The 13,881-nt window shown below is 44.8% G+C and overlaps 2 protein-coding genes across 6 annotated transcripts in view; both read left to right on the top strand.

Moving 5' to 3' along the window:
• The window catches only part of LOC126984826 (uncharacterized), a 136,489-nt gene that overhangs the window by 65,227 nt on the left and 57,381 nt on the right, over nt 1-13,881 (top strand). The gene's annotated exons all lie outside the window — the stretch shown is intronic.
• The window catches only part of LOC126984829 (uncharacterized), a 133,034-nt gene that overhangs the window by 61,772 nt on the left and 57,381 nt on the right, over nt 1-13,881 (top strand). For 3 of the 5 annotated variants that reach the window (XM_050839036.1, XM_050839038.1, XM_050839040.1), the window contains exons 1-2: nt 2,661-2,719; nt 8,080-8,301. The exons of the other annotated variants lie outside the window; for them this stretch is intronic. The gene's annotated coding sequence lies outside the window, so the exon portion shown is untranslated. Of the gene's footprint in view, nt 1-2,660; nt 2,720-8,079; nt 8,302-13,881 lie in introns of those variants that run through there. 5 annotated transcript variants of the gene reach the window in all.

Raw genomic sequence — 13,881 nt, 5'->3', positions numbered from 1 at the left:
TCGCACGTATAGGACCTGCGAAATTATTATTTAATGCCGAGATTTTCTATTCTCTTTTCTTTATTACTCTCTCGGTCCCACACGTCCTCTGCGTGTATCGAAACACACGAGAAATTAATCACAACAAGGAGAGGGTATTCCCCGGCTGCTTGGGATTGAACCCGCGACCAGCGTGACGGGAGAGCCACTCCTTACCGAGTCGGCCAAAGAGGTCTACCCCGCTGGCTACGTGGGTTATGGGAGGCTCGTTCATCAGGCCGTCGCCGCACTACATTTATACCTCAGCTCGTGCTCACAGTCATGCAGTGATAGATATCCTTCTTCTTGTGGCTTCCTGACCTGCCATTACAGGCCACATGCATCACAAGATAGCTGTGACCGTGGTACCTGAGTTTGTTCGTACAATCTTCAGTAATTTAATAAACTCGTGCATATGTCGCACATAATTTTATTATAGGACCTGCGAAATTATTATAGCTCAGCTCGTGCTCCCAGTCATGCACTGGAAGATATTCTTCTTCTTATGGCTTCGTGACCTGCCACTAAAGGCCACATGCATCACAAGATAGCTTTATGTGACCATGGAATCTGAGTTTGTTCAAACAATCTTCAGTAATGCAATTAATTGAGCATTTTCACACCATCCCTGGCATAGAAAACGAACTTGTGACCGAGCCTCTTCTTTATCTCTTTCTCTTAATGTCCAGCAGCATCAGAGTGCTCGCCTAACACATTAACAGTAACTTGAGATACTCTCTGTTGATATGAAAACCTACAGATGATAATATTCTAGCTAAAACTAAAGCTGTGAAACAAATTACTTACCATCTGGCTTCGACTTATTTCGCAGCTCTGTTGTTGTCAGGCCGCGCATGCGCAGATACCGATGTTACTAATTATTTGTCGGTCGACTTATTTCGCACAACATCGGACGTATTACTTGGGTTCCGTGTCGCCGTCACAAGACTCCGTGGGAGGGAGATATATAAACACTTTGCACAACTTCTGTAGTTTAATATTCTTCCTTAGTAGTTCACTTCACTCTTGACTCTTCACTGGGCACTAGCTTACTATGACTCGGACTGGGACTCTCTCGCCCTCTTCTCCTATATATATCCAGAACAGTACAGTCTAGAATGTTACAGTATATTTTAGATCATACAAGAACATGTAGCAAAAATATATGCGAGTTGGCAACACTTCCCGCCTGGCGTCTGGCCGCGCCCCGCGGGGCGCGGACGGCTCGCCTTGCTTCCCACCCCCCTGCTCGCTCCTCTCGGAGCCTTCTAGAGGCCCATGGACGCCGGGGGAAGCATTCAGCACAACAGTACGTAGGGGTTAAAATTCGTATAGCCTTTGACCAAGGTACTCTAGCTGCTAGTTTTCTCTTAAATACAGTTAAGGATGTTGACAGGATAACTGTGTCTGGCAGGCTATTCCACAAAGCAATCACTCGGACTAAGAAGTATCGCCTACGTATTTCTGTGTTGCTGTGGGGTAGAAATAATCTGTGTGAATTTCAACGGGTCCTAGATGATGTCTGGAGGGAAAATAACTCAGAGGATTGCACAGGAGAGAGGCCATTGAGAATCTTCCAGACCTTGACTATGTCAGCTCTAAGCATTCTGCCATGCACAGAGAAGAGACCCAAGGCATCCAGTCGGGAGGCATAGTCAAGATGCGAAAGTCCAACAATATCCTTGGTCCATCGTCGCAGGACCCTCTCAAGGATGTCAGTATCACCTACATACCCTATGTGCCATACAACTGAACAAAATTCCTGCACAGGACGGATCGATATGAGAGGTGAGAAGAGATTTCATAAACTTAGGCTCACGGTTAACTGTCCTCTTAAGTAAATTCGACGAAATTCCTGCAGCTTTATTTGCAAGAGAGCGTATATGGAGATGAAACTTCAATGAAGTATCAACTTGAACCCCTAAATCTGGTGCTGACTGCATAAACTGTAAAGGATTTCCTCTAATATAGTAGCCAGAGTACGGGCCAAGATTTGGAGCAGATCCTCGGCAGAACCTAAGAACACGGGTCTTGTCCGAGTTGAGCCTGAGCCCCCACGATTCCGCACGTGATACCAGTAGGTCTACATCTCTCTGCACAGAAGCAAGATCTAACAATGTAAGAGAAGGCGTAGTCTTATTTATCTTTTGGTATATTTTCAGATCATCAGCAAAAATTTTGTATTTACAGGTCAGACCGTGAGCCACAAAGTTAATATAAATGAGAAAAAGGGTTGGTCCAAGGACAGACCCTTGGGGAACTCCACATGCGTAGAATCACTCTCATAACCCCCAACCACAACCCTCAATACTCTACCGTTCAGAAATCCGTGTATCCAAGAGAGTAAGGGATCCCCGATACCGATGTGGGAGAGCTTACTGATCATAATGTTATGATTTACTAAAGTCAAATAGTATAAGGTCGACCAAATGCCCCTGATCAAGCCAGCAGGTGGCGTCATCATATGTTAGAAGGAGCTCAACTGAGTGAGCCTTACGTACGGAAGCCAAACTGATTAGAATCTAATAAGTTATTATTCACGAGAAAAGATGCCTTGGGTACCTGGCTATACAGTAACCAGCAGATAACATTATTTCGTCTGATGTGGAAATATATTTACAATTTGTATCGTTTGTGGTCCAATATAGCGTGTTTGAGGCTCGTGCGTGTAGCGGAAAGTTCCAGTTGGCAACACTGCCAGGTGACAACAACAGCACGCGCCGAGGCCCGAGCAGCATCCCTTCTGGCCCTGCCCAACCAGCCCCCTAAAACACCCCAGAAGGAGAAGACGACGAAGGCTCCACACCCACGGGCCAGCGCTGGGGACCTGCTGGCCAGCGACACCCTCAGCCCCAACACTGCCAGGACAACACCTCCACCACCGCCGCCGGGAAGTCTTAACCGTCTCATGCAGCAGAAGTAGGTAAGCTGTCCTGCACAAGACAGGCCGCCCTCCACTCATAAGAACATAAGAACATAGGGAAACTGCAAGAGGCCGGGTGGCCTACACAGGGCAGCTCCAGAATCCCCCCCACTCATAGCTGGGCGTTATCGCGATAAGTTATCGCGATACTTTATCGCTGATAACAAAATCGGATTATCGACCATCCGCTACTTATTTAAATATATATCGGTATCTTCGGTACTTTTGTAACCAAACCAGCGATAATCGCTACTTTTTTTCCACCTCTCAGAAAAAAACGTTGTCTCCTTATTGCGCATGCGTGGCCCGGTGTTGTATGAAAAAACTTCGGGGTATGAAATATCTTCGGTGATGAGATTTCATACTTAGATCATGAAAATTAAAACACTAGGTTATTTTTTTATGCTACTCAAAAATCAATATATCAAAGAGAAAAATCATTTAACTTTGCCCCAAAAATGATTATTCACTGCCTCAAATTTGACATTCCATATTCGTTTGTGACCATGCCATGATACTGAAGGCACCCGGTGTTGTGTTATTTGGTGTCCGTCAAAAGCTGGTGCTTTTGTTTATAAACACTGGTCTCTCGTGAACTGCGCATGCTCAGACCATTAATAGCATCTTCCATTTGACACAAAACCCGGAACCAGGTTCGGGGATAAACCCAGACCCATGTCCGGGTTTTGGCGCCGTAAATGGAACGCATTTAGGCGGATATGTAGATGTAGATGTAGATGTAGATGTGGAGCTATTGCCTTTGCAACGGCAGCTCCTAGTGTTCTCTCGGTCTTGATTTATTCTTCTGTCACTGCTGTTACTATCATTGTAGCTTGTTGTTCTTTTTGTTGTCTTCTCTTTTCCCGTAATAACCACATTCTGTGTATATTGTCCTTATTTTTCTCTGCGTCGGTAAAGAGGAGGCATCCAAGCGGCGCGATATGTTCTCCTGCAGCAGCTGGCAGCGGCAGCGGCGGCGCCTGCACTGCCCGGCGCACGCCCTGGTACCCCGGGCAATACAACAGGAAGTGCTGGAGGTTCTCCTCCTCCGCCCCGCACATGATGCATGTTGTGTCTTCATTGTAGAATCTTTTCCTATCATTGAGTGCTAGGTTATTTGTTCTGGCTCTATAGAGTGTAACTGATGATGGTGTATTGTCGTATATAAGTTCTTCACATTTTATTTCAGGCTTGTATATTTTATATAATTCAAGGCTTCTTTTACTTTGGACTTCTTGTTTCCATTCTTCTGTGTCCCAGCTCCTCAGCTTTTCCTTAATTTCTTCTTTCTTTAACTTTCCAATATCTCTCAGAGTTAGCTTGGAGCATTCTAAGTACTTATTGATGTTTTTTATCCAATTTTGCTGATTTCCTTTTGCCATTTTATATACTTCTTTTAACAAGTTGTTTCTGTTATCTTCCTCTCTTGTTAGATTTTCCTGTGTTGTTGTGGTGTATGCGTCTATGATAGATTTCAGATATAGTAATTTACCCTCCATTATTCTCTTCTTCATGCTTGAAGCTCCAACTTCACCTCGCAGCGTGCAGGTTTGGGCGAATCTTGGTGCTCCCAATATATGCCTGTACACACTGTTTTCAATGATCTGTAGTTGTTGGATATCTCTTTCAGTAAAATTTATAACATTTGCTCCATATAGAATTGAGGGTAGGCACACACTTTTCCAATAGGCTTTCCCTACGGTGATTTTATGACAGCTTTTCGCTATGATTATTTTTTATGTAGACAAACATTCTTCCTCTTCTTCTTTTGACCTGTCCTCCTCCTCTCGGGCGTCTCTCCTGTTTATTCACACTTTTCCTTTCAATTGTGCTGTGTAGCTTAATTTTTCTTCACTGCAATATAATATCACACTTTACTTTTCAGTTTGTTGCTGGAATAACTTACTGACATTGCTTATCCGTGCGCTTATTCAAGCATTTGTGCCCTTTTTTCCAGCACTGCATCTCCATCCAACACGTACCGTGCGATGGCCCCGTTGTCCTCCTCTAGCCTCTTAGCCCACTCCTCCCTGGTGCTACTAATAACTCCCCTCTCTGCCTCTCATGGTTGCTGCATTCTACTATTGGATGTTCCACTGATTCTTTCTCCCCTGTCCTACAGCATAGTAGACGAGGTTCTAAGGGAACACGTGGACCAAAATGTTCCTCTGACTTCACTTCCCGCTCCTATTAACTTGGCGCGTCAAGGAAACCGAAAACGCAGGGCAAACAGACCAGACGAGCCAGTTGACCTGAACTTTGATTTAAATGAGGATCACATACCATCAGAGTTTTTACAATATGATGTTCGTGTAGGTGAAAGGCGCCATTTGATTTTTGCTACTAATTATCAGCTGAAGTTACTTGCAAAGGCAAAACGATGGTATGCTGACGCTACTTTTAAAGTTGTGAGACAGCCCTTCACGCAGCTATTTAGTATTCATGCATTTGTGCAGCGTGATGGAAATTTTAAACAAGTTCCTCTTTTATTTGCTTTAATGTCTGGAAAACGGAGGAGAGACTATAAGAAAATTCTGGCTAAAACAAAGGAAATCCTCGGTGATAGTTTTAAATTAACGGAAATTTTAATTGATTTCGAGGCAAGCGTTTGGCGCGCAATTCCTGAAATCTTCCCAGAGGTTGAGATTCGTGGATGTGTATTTCATTGGGGCCAGGCCGTATGGAGGAAAATACAAGAACTTGGCCTTCAGAGTCCTTATACTAATGACGTAGATATGCACAAGTACTTAAGAAAGCTACTTTCTCTTCCATATGTGCCAGCAGAGAACATTGAAGAATTATCCGATTTTACAGGAAAGCCAACGGATCGCCACAGCTGCTACAACTTCTAGACTATGTCAAGACCACGTGGATTACCTCAAGTATATGGCCTCCGACTTCTTGGTGTGCATTTCAGCGAAGTATACGCACAAACAACGATGTTGAAGGTTGGCACTGCAGACTAAATTTGAAGGCGAGGAAAGGCCAACTAAACTTTTACCTGTTAGTAAAACTTCTACATGATGAAGCCAAGCTGGTCTCCATTCAAGTAAGGCTTTTGTCGGATGGAAAAGTTTTGAGGTACCAGAAACAGAAGTATCGGAAACAACATGGACAGCTTGTGAACCTCTGGGAAGAATTCAGTAATGGCCAGCGTTCTGCCAAGAACTTACTAAGGGCTGTCTCACATCATATTGCAGTTAATCCATAATTTTTAACTTTTGATTGCATGTATTTTAGAACTTTTTCTTTTTACTTAGTTTTACTTTTTAACTATTCATATTAGTTTTTTTTCTTTTTTATTTGACTGCTTTTATACCATCTTGTTGTTGTATTTTACGTTTTGCTTGTTTTTTACTTGTTTCATATTTACAAATATTAGTATCGCTGCTCATTCAGTTTCTGCCACGCTCTTATCATGGAAAAAAGCGATGATAGCAATTTCAACATGGGCCGAGATGGTATCTTATGGGCCGAGTTGGTATTCTAACGGGCCGAGTTGCCGATGGGCCGAGTTGCCGATGGGCCGAGATGCCGATGGGCCGAGTTTGCCTAGGAGCCTTCACAGGCACGTCAGCTGCCCCGTCTTCCTAAGGAAGGCGCAGGTGAGGCGGAGGACAGCTTCTTGTCATGAGGGGTGGACGCCTGCCGCCGCCAGCAGCGTGGGCAGGTCAAAGGTGGGCACGTCCAGGGCACGGAGTTGGTGCCGGAGAAGCACTCGCTGGGAGTGGTGGCGGGGGCAGTGCAGCAGCAGGTGCTCAATGGTGTCCTCAGCGGTCCTGCACCAGGGGCAGTGAGGGTCGGGGACGATGCCCAGGCGGTGGAGGTGAGCGCCGAGGCGTGTGTGGCCCAGGCGAAGGCGCGTCAAGGCAACGTCTAGGACGCGGGACGTTTTCCTCACCCACGGCTGTGGGGAGGAGTTGGTGCGGTATTGACCCATGGAGGTGATGCGGAGGGTGTTGGCGAGCGTTTCGTCCCAGGAGGCGCGGGAAATAAGGCGTTTGGCCGTGGAGAGTGGCAGGGGGAGCGGCGTGATGTTTACGTCCGCCAGGGCCATCTTGGCGGCGGCGTCTGCTATGTCGTTGCCCTTTATGCCTGAGTGTGAGGGCACCCACTGCAGGGTGACCTCCCACCCCTCAGATGTTAGGAGGAGAAGGGCTCGCTGGGTGGTGTGGGCCAGGGCCGTCGAGGATGTTGGGTGGCGGGAGAGGAGGAGGTGAAGTGACGAGAGGGAGTCTGTATAGATTTACATAGATTTAAATAGAAAATCAGACCACACAGACCCCATGGTCCAGACTAGGTGGTCTGTCCTTAAACCTAAGTGATTTTACATTAATCAGATGGCTCCAAAACGTTGCTTTTCTACTCTAGTTAATATTAAGTTCAAGGAAGTGACGGTCGAGCTTGTTTTTAAAGGAGTCAATCGTGTTACACGTACTGGACCACTGATGGTGGGAGCTTATTCCATTCTCGCACTACAACGTTGGTGAAGAAAAATTTGGTGCAGTCTGAATTTACTTGTCTACATTTGAGTTTTGTGCCATTGTTCCTCGTATAGAGGTTTTGCAGCTACGTCACGGAAGAGCGTCGTCTGCACCTTGTGCGTCGTCTGCAAACCCGCTGGTGGTCACCTCCCCAGCAGACGGACTATGTGTCTCCCATGCCCAAGTCACTACTCCCGGGAAAAAAATATATATATATATATATATATATATATATATATATATATATATATATATATATATATATATATATATATATATATATATATATATATATATAAATTTTTTTTCCTCTGCCTTTTGATTATCGCCATCGTCAAGTATTTTATCTTTTGAGGACTGAATTATTAATTATCTGAAGAGACGAATTAATTACAGAGTTCTTTACACACCTGCTGGACACATTATATATTGGAACAGACTAGGTAGGGCGCAGTCAGGTCAAAGCTAAGCCTAGGTGAGGGTGGGAGCGGCCGACACCTGCTTCTTGCTGCAAAACCTCTATACAGTAACCAGCAGATAACATTATTTCATCTGATGTGGAAATATATTTACAATTTGTATCGTTTGTGGTCCAATGTAGCGTGTTTGAGGCTCGTGCGTGTAGCGGAAAGTTCCAATTGGCAACACTGCCAGGTGACAACAACAGCACGCGCCGAGGCCCGAGCAGCATCCCTTCTGGCCCTGCCCAACCAGCCCCCTAAAACACCCCAGAAGAAGAAGACGACGAAGGCTCCACACCCACGGGCCAGCGCTGGGGACCTGCTGGCCAGCGACACCCTCAGCCCCAACACTGCCAGGACAACACCTCCACCACCGCCGCCGGGAAGTCTTAACCTTCTCATGCAGCAGAAGTAGGTAAGCTGTCCTGCACAAGACAGGCCGCCCTCCACTCATAAGAACATAAGAACATAGGGAAACTGCAAGAGGCCGGGTGGCCTACACAGGGCAGCTCCAGAATCCCCCCCACTACTCACGATGGGTGAGGTGTAGTTACAGGGGTTACAGGTAGAGGCTTGATCCTCGTTATACCGGCGGTACTAGGCACGCATCCAGTACCCCGTCACCCTGCTGCACCCACACCTCACTGCCACCTGTCGTCCTCGTCCATGTAGCTATCCAGTCTACTCTTAAAACAAGCTATCGTCCCTGCACTAACTACGTGATTGCGGAGTCTATTCCATTCCCCCACCACCCTATTACTAAACCAATGCTTGCCTATATCTCCTAAATCTATACTTTTCTAATTTAAATCCATTACTGCGAGTTCTATCCTGCTGGCTAATTCTCAATACTTTACTTATATCGCCTTTGTTGTAACCCTAGACCCATTTGAATACTTTTCTCAGATCTCCCCGCACTCTTCGGCTCTCTAGTGAATGTAAGTTTAGATGTTTCAGCCTATTTTGATATGGGAGGTTCCTCAGCCCCTGAATCATCTTGGTCATCCTCCTCTGAACTGATTCTAGAAAGATGATGTCCATTCTGTAGAGGCAGCTCCTTTGACCCTAAGCTCCTGTGTATCTAACCCCACCTAATATCGCTGTCCATGAATTTATCTAGTCTATTTTTGAATGTGACAATTGTATTGGCACTCACCACATGACTGCTAAGCCTATTCCACTCATCCAGCACCCTGTTTGTAAACCAATTTTCGCCTGTGTCCCTGTTGAATCTGAATTTATCCAGTTTAAACCCATTACTTCGCATCCTACCCGATTCTCTTACCAACAAAACCTTATGAATGTCTCCCTTATTAAAGCCCTTCATCCATTTATAAACCTCGATCATGTCTCCATGCACCCTTCGCCTTTCTAGAGAATGCAAGTTTAACTGTTTGAGTCTTTCCTCGTATGGCAAATTTCTCAACCCCTGAATCATCTTAGTCATCCTCCTCTGCACCAATTCTAACATTTTGATATCCATTCTATAGTAAGGTGATCAGAACTGAACTGCATAGTCAAGATGAGGTTTAACTAATGCTAAATACAGTTTGAGGAAGACTTCGGGGCTTCTGTTGCTTACGCTCCTTGAAAAAAATCCCAGTACCCTATTTGCTCGATTTCTAGCTTGAATGCATTGTGCCCTTGGACGGAGATTAGAGCTCACTAAGACCCCTAAATCCCTCTCGCACCCAGACCTACTTATGAGAGTGGCATTTAAGCAATAGTTATGTGAGGGGTTGTTCCTACCTACACTCAGAATACTGCACTTCCCTACATTGAACTCCATCTGCCATTTATCCACCCAGTCATACAATCTGTTGAGTTTACCCTGGAGAATACTAGCGTCCTGATCCGACTCAGTTACTCTACCGATCTTGGTATCATCTGCAAATTTACTAACATCACTACCAATTCCTGTATCTAAGTCATTGATATAAATAATAAACAAAAGTGGACCTAATACCGAACCTTGTGGGACTCCACTCGTAACACATCCCCAGTCAGATCTTTTACCATTGATTTGCACTCTTTGCTTCCTATTGCTAAGCCACGCCTTGACCCAGTTCAAAACTTTACCCTCTACTACGTGAGCCTGTAATTTAAGCAACAGTCGTTGGTGAGGAACTTTGTCAAACACTTTACTAAAATCAAGATAGATTACATCATAATTTTCATCTCTGTCAACTGCCTCAAATACTTTATTGTAGAAGGACAAGAGATTGGTGAGGCATGACCTACCTTTTGTGAACCTATGCTGCGAGTCGTGAATTAAGCTACGTTTCTCTAAATGCTCCCGAATGTTCCTGGCTATTATGGACTCCAGCATCTTGCCTATAACCGATGTTAAGCTAATTGGGCAATAGTTTGAAGCAACTGACCTGTCCCCCTTTTAGAAAATCGCCGTCACATTAGCTACTTTCCATAGGCTCGGCACATAGCCAGTATTTACCGACATCTCAAAGATATGACATCTTAAAGATGTCGGTTAGTGGGTCACTGAGTACATCACCTAATTCCTTTAATACCCTCGGAAATATTCCGTTAGGACCTGGCGACTTGTTCTTCTTAAGCTTATCTATCTCATCCTGAACTACTTGCCTGGTAATGATTATATCCCTCAACTTATCGCCATCCCCGCCCTTGTACACCTGAACCCTTTCCTGTATAGTCGTTCGATCCTCCTGTGTGAATACTGAAAGGAAGTAGTCGTTCAACAATGTGCTCATATTTTCTTAATTTTCTACTAGCTCCCCTGTGTTTGTTTTCAGCGGTCCAATTTTCTCCCATGTTTTTGTTCTATTCATCTGAAAGAAGCCCTTAGGATTACTTTTCGCCTCATTTGCTACTTTGATGTCATAGTTTCTTTTTGCTATCCTGGTGTTTTTCTTAACTAATCTAGATAGTTCGACGTACCGGCCCGTGAGATGTGTTTCACCATTCTTTATTTTCTGATAAATTCCCTTCTTTAACCCAATCTCGTGTTTTAGTCCACGAGTCATCCACTTAGGATCATTGTTTTCTTTTCTAAGTGTTCGCTGTGGTATATGCTGTCCTTGCCCCTCTACTATTACTCTAACTAAATTATTGTAAGACATTTCTGCCTGGTTCTCCTGGCTCTCCAATCTGCAGTTCTGGCCCTCATGAATCCCTAAATTATCGCAGTTTACCCCTTCAAGATGTCTTCAAAGCCCCTCATAATTTGCTCTTCTGAAATCTGGCACTAACACTGGGTTTGGTTCGCCGGTTACCACCCAGTCTAAGCTAAAACGAATCTTTCTGTGGTCACTATTTCCTAACTCTCCACCCAACTCCAACTCACGTAGCAAGTTCCCATTATTGGTTAGGACTAAGTCTAATATGTTATCTCCTCTTGTAGGCTCAGTAACTACCTGCTTAAGGAAATTATCTTGTATAACTTCAAGTAAGTCCTCGGCTTCCTGGTCACCCACTAGATCTTCCCAGTCTATATTCCTATAATTAAAGTCCCCCATTACACAGACATTTCTACTCCTACTCGCCCTGCCAATCTCCTGTAGTAATATACTCGTGTCCTGCCTGTTAAGGCTGGGTGGCCTGTACATAACTCCTAGAGTTAGTTTTTCTTTCCCTTTGTAAACGTCCACCCAAACTGATTCTGAATCCATGTTAGTTTTGACTGAATTGTCAACTAAACATTTAAGTGAGTCTTTAACATATAGCGCAACTCCGCCTCCCTTTCTGCCCCTTCTGTCTTTGTGAAGCATCTGATAACCCGTTATTTCAAATTCTGATCTAAAATTTCTATTGGCAGTGTCTATCCATGTCTCAGTGATTGCTATTATGTCAAAATTTTCTGAACAAGCTTCAGCCCTTAGTAAGTCTATCTTGTTTCTGAGGCTCCTGCTGTTAGCATAGAAGATTCTTAGCCCGCCCTCTGTTACTCCCCTATAATTACTTCTAAGCTGCCTGGTTATATTATGAGCTAGATGTCCTCTTCCATTACTCCTCCCATTGCTCCCATTACTCCTCCCCCCCTTGCCTATACTAAAAAATCCCTCAGGGTACCAAGTGCTCGCTCAAGGGAGTCTGAGAGAGCCTCAACACCCTTGAACGTCAAGTGTATCCCGTCACGGGCGTAGAGGGCGTCGTTGCCAAAGAAGAGGTCCCAATTGTCGACGAACAGCCACCCATTACGCTCGCAGTGCTCAGCAAGTCTGCTGTTCACTGCTATCACCCTGGACAGCCATCCATCGCCAACGCCCCTCCTTGGCAGGATGCCACACACTACTGGCTACCCACCAGCGTCACGTATCCTGCCTAACAATTCTATAAAACGCCTGAGAAGGTCCTCGCTTGGCACACGAGAAACCGTTTCTGCCACAGCTGGGAAAGACAATGGGGTTCGATCCCTCGCTTGCCATACACGCCTCAATCCTGTCTGATATATGGCCCACCCCTGCCCCTGGGAAACACACCCTCGTCCTGTTCTTATCCTTGGAGCAAAAATACCTGTCAACATAACGAACCTGACTATCACCAACAACAAGAACCCGACGGTCACAGAAACTCACAGAAAAATTCCGGAAGAGGCTAACAAAGCCTGTGTCTCCGGTCTCTGTGTCTCCGTTCGGGTGGTCTCCGTGGTCGAGTTGTCTGGACCCGTGCCCAATATCAATGGCTACCATGTGCTCAAGTTTTTGTCTCTGTGATCTCCATGCCTTATTCAACCTATTTTCAAAGGTTTTAACTGATGGTGCACTCACTACTGCTTCAGGGAGGCCGTTCCAGATATCCACCACTCTATTACAGAATGAATATTTTCTTATATCTAACCTGGCACGTTGTTTATATATCTTCTTACTATGTCCCCGTGTAGCTTGATAATTTTGATCCATGAAGAGGCCGCTGCATATGTCACTGTCGTACACTCCATTCATGATCTTGAACAATTCTATCATATCACCTCTTGATCATCTGTATGACAGGGTTGGGAGGCCTAATTTCTGGAGTGGTTCTGGATATGACAAGTTCTTCAAGGTTGGTACCAATTTGGTGGCTCTTCTTTGAACTGCCTCCACTGCCTCAATGTCCATCTTCTTGCTCAGGGACCAGGCTTGGTTTGCATACTCTAGGTGTGGTCGAACTAAGGCAATAAACAATAACTTGAGTTCTGACTCATCCAGTGTCACAAATGTACGTTGGATCAGTCCGACCAATCCGTTAGCCTTATTGATTTTCCTTGCACGGTGTTCTTTAAACTTCAGCTCGCAATCAGTCCAAACTCCCAGGTCCTTTTCCACTGTGATGTCCCTTAGCTCCTCCCTCATGTTGCATGTGACCTTTTCTTCGTTTGATGTTCCTAGCCTCATAGCACTGCACTTTTCAGGGTGGAACTCCAACAACCACTTCCCTGCCCAATGTTGCATCCTGTAAAGATCTTCCTGCAGTCTAACAAAGTCCTCTCTCTTACCAGTTTGTCTGAAGACCTTTGTATCGTCAGCGTACAAAAATAATTCGCTGTTGAGTACTACATCTGGTAGATCATTTATGTACATAATGAACAACAGTGGTCCAAGCACTGAGCCTTGGGGCACTCCACTAGTAACCATTTGCCAGTCTGATTCTTCTCCATTTACTATAACACTGTGTTTTCTCTCTGTCAAGAATGCTGCTATCCAGTTTAAAATGTTGCCCCTGATGTTATAACTTTTTATTTTCTCAATTAATCTCCAATGTGGAACTTTATGAAATGCTTTAGCAAAATCACAATATGCAACATCCACAGCGCTACCTTCATCCAGATACTGCGTCCATTTGTCTAGCACGGTAATAAGCTGCAGCACCGTTGATCTGCCCGTCATGAATCCGTATTGTTTTCTGCTGAGTAGTTGATAATTCTTCAAACGCTAAATTTTTTTTCTCTTACTATGGTTTCCATTATTTTTCATATGACACAGGTCAAACTCACAGGTCTGTAATTACCTGGTTCATTTCTGTCGCCCTTCTTATAGAT

The sequence above is a fragment of the Eriocheir sinensis genome, chromosome 57, assembly GCF_024679095.1.
Source record: "Eriocheir sinensis breed Jianghai 21 chromosome 57, ASM2467909v1, whole genome shotgun sequence".
NCBI classification, from domain to species: Eukaryota; Metazoa; Arthropoda; class Malacostraca; order Decapoda; family Varunidae; genus Eriocheir; species Eriocheir sinensis.
The sequence above is the reverse complement of the archived record's forward strand: the minus strand, read 5'-3'. Positions and strand labels throughout refer to the sequence as shown.